This window comes from Morone saxatilis, unplaced genomic scaffold (assembly GCF_004916995.1).
Source record: "Morone saxatilis isolate NCDOM2014 unplaced genomic scaffold, NCSU_SB_2.0 Contig11, whole genome shotgun sequence".
Lineage (NCBI taxonomy): Eukaryota > Metazoa > Chordata > Actinopteri > Moronidae > Morone > Morone saxatilis.
This window is the reverse complement of record NW_023339663.1, coordinates 21,341,182-21,344,687: the sequence shown is the minus strand read 5'-3', so window position 1 is coordinate 21,344,687 and position 3,506 is coordinate 21,341,182.

Genomic DNA, 3,506 nt, shown 5'->3' with positions numbered 1-3,506 from the left:
ATCAGTAGATGTATTATTAACTAATGGAGTCATCACAACTTAACATCAAACCCCTCCCTCCCCCCACCCCGCGATCAGGGCTAGTCTGATAAAGCGAGTATTGCCTCTCACATTGATTGGTAAAACTGATAGATCCCCCAATAGTGTCAGTCGTGGGTTGGTTGGGATTTCTACCCCCACAATAGTTTGAACTATGTCCAAGATGGATCTCCAGTACTGCTCCAGACTTCTACATGTCCAGAACATATGTAGAAGAGTACCTGCTTCAGTCTTACATCTGGGACAGTATTCCGAGTAACTACTACTTATCCTATAAAGGATAAACGCTGTGAATAAGATTAAACTGCAAGAGTTTGTGTCTGTTGTTGTAGGAGAATGATTGAGAGCTCTTACAAATCTCCTCCCATTCAAAGTCCTCAAAAGCATATTCCATGTCCATTTCCCACTTAGCTTTCACATTAAGAGTTTTGTTTTCTGCCAGGCTCATGAGTCTGTTATAGGCATAGGATAAAAAGCCTTTAGGATTATGCTTGTCTTGTATCACACTCTCTATTTGGAAATCCTCTAAAGAGGTAAGTTTCCCACACTGCTACACTCTAATATAGTCTCTAACTTGTAGAAACTTAAAAAAGTGTTCCGAGGGGAGCCCAAAAGAGTTCTCAGTTGTTCAAAGGATTTCAGATTATCAAGCTCATAGATGTCCAAATGTACATATGCCTCTGTTATACCAGTCTCTGGTAATGCCATCTCTCAGTGCCCCAGGTAGAACAGGATTAAAATGAAATTGAGTAGACCTATATATTGCGCGGACACTTTGGAACTTTGCTCTGATTTCATGCCATATTTTAGATGTGTGTTATGATTGGGTTTTGAGTTACCTTTTTTTGACTGTGATAGGAGTGAATAAATGGAATGCTTGACAATATTTCTGCCGTATGAGATTGTTCGATCTGTTTCCAGGCTGGAGGATGCTCTAAATTTTTAATCCAAGTCCAAACAGCTCTGGATTGAGCAGCCAAATAATATAATTGAAAGTCGGGCAGGTTTAGACCTCCTTGTTCAGTGGGGCGACAGAGGGTTTTGAGTTTTACTCTGGGAACTTTACCATTCCACAAGAATCTAGAAATCAGTCTGTCCAGATTTTTAAAAAAGGATTTGTGGATTGGAGTTGGAAGCGCTTGGAATAGGTAAAGGAATTTAGGTAGAACATTCATTTTTATACAGTTTATTCGTCCAATTAGGGATACCGAGACTTCCACCTTCCCAAATCTGCTTCCACTTTTTTAAGCAGGGGTTCATAGTTGAGAGAGTAAATCTGATGTAATTAATTGGGTATCTGTACACCAAGATAACAGAGCTTATAGGACTCCCAATGGAAAGAAATGTTTCCCCTTGATAATCCTTGGGCAGCTGGGTTTAGAGGCATCGCCACACTTTTATGTTTGTTTATTTTGTATCCAGAAATGCAGCTATATTCATCTAACAGGGTGCAGAGTACAGTATAATATCATCAGCATATAGCGAGATGATATGTTTTCCATTTTCAACCATAATTCCCTCTATGACAGGGTGTGTTCTAATAGCAATTGCGAGCGGCTCGACCGCCAGGAGAGGAGCGGGGACAGCCCTGGCGCGTGCCAGGGGACAGCCCTCAGATCAAGTTTGGGCCAAAGTTCATTTTTTGTAAAACGAAAAAAAAAGAGGGCCATTCTAAACGATCAAATGCCTTTTCGGCGTCTAAAGAAAGGGCAGTGACAGGCATGTTAATTTGTTCGGCACAGTGAATAATGTCAAGAAACCTACGAATGTTATCAGAGGAAAAGTGGTTTTGAATGAAGCAAGTCTGGTCTTTATTTATAAGACTAGGAAGCACTTTCTCCACCTTGGTAAATATCTTATATTCTGATGACAGGAGGGCTATGGGCCTGTAGGAGCCACAGAGTTTTGGGTCTTTGCCTGGTTTTAGCAGAACGGTAATCAGAGCCTGTTCTAAAGTTTTAAGTAATTGGTGGATTTCAATTGCATGCTTAAACATTTCCATCATCGGTGAGATTAGGCTAGATGTAAAGGCTTTAGAAAAATCCATAGGAAATCCATCTGGCCCTTGCGATTTTCCTGCTGAAAGCTTCCCAATTGCATCTAAAACTTCCTGCTTAGTAATGTCTGCCTCTAGTCTGTCCCGTGTCTCCACCGCCATCCCCGGAATGGCCAGACCCCCCAAGAAGTTATTCATTTTGTAAATATCTACACCCTGAGAGGAGTATAAATCTAGATAGAAATCCCTAAAAGAGTCATTAATAAATCTGGGATTATGGATTATCGTGGCATCATCTTTGGTTTTAACTGAGGGAATGCATCTTGAGCTCTCCTCTTTTCGGATCTGCCAGGCTAATAATTTACCACTTTTATCCCCATATTCATAGTACTGTTCTGGCCATAGCATTTTCAACCACCCGAGTGGTTAGCGTGTTGTATTCGGTCTTTTTGTTATTTAGCAAATGAGAAGTCGTATCATTTTGAGTCTGAGAATGATCTTTTTCAAGTTTCCTAATCTCTGATTCAAGTGTATTGGTTTTCAGCATATATATATTTTTTTCATGATGCATAACTTATGGTTTTACCTCTCAAGTAGGCTTTTAAGGATTCCCATACAGCGGTGGGTGAGGCGGTCCCTTTGTTAATGCTAAGAAAACTGTCTATCTTGTTTCTAATAAATGTCATATAATCTGCGTCAATAAACAGGTGTGTGGGGAATCGCCATAGCGTGCTATTACAAGTGGTGGTCTTTTGAGCCATCAGGAGCATGAGAGGGGCGTGGTCCGAGTGAGTCATGGCCAAATATTCACATGAGGATATAAGATGGATTCTGTCAGCGTGAGTAAAAAAATATCAATTCTAGAATAGCTTTTATGAGCATGCGAGTAGAAAGAATACTCACGCAGTAATTTATGTCTTTCTCTCCATATATCTACAAGTTTGAAATCTGCCATTTCTTTTTTGAGTGTCTTAGCTGCCTGAGAACAAGTTTTGGAGTTTGAGGATGACCTATGGATCCAAAACTAAATTCATATCTCCATCTATAATGAGTTCACTAGCAGGGCAAATAAATGTGAAAAACAAACTCTGGAAGAAATGAGGGCAATCGTAATTTGGGCCATAAACGTTAACTAGTGTGATAGATTCACCTGCTATGGAGCCTTTAAGTATCAGGTATCTTCCCTGTTTGTCTCTCTCAACATTATCCACCTGTAGAGGGACATTTTTACCAATTAATGTAGCCACACCTCGAGATTGGGATGTGAAGGAGGAATAAAAGATCTGCCCCTGCCACTGACGTATCAGTTTGGCATGCTCTGCATCCGTTAGGTGGGTCTCCTGTAGTAGAGCTATGTCTATTGTATGGTTTCTCAGAAAATTGAGTTTTGTCAAATCACTGATGCCATTGGTATTCCATGTCAGGTATCTAAGAACTGCAGCTGGCATTTCCTTTATCTATTTCTCCCATA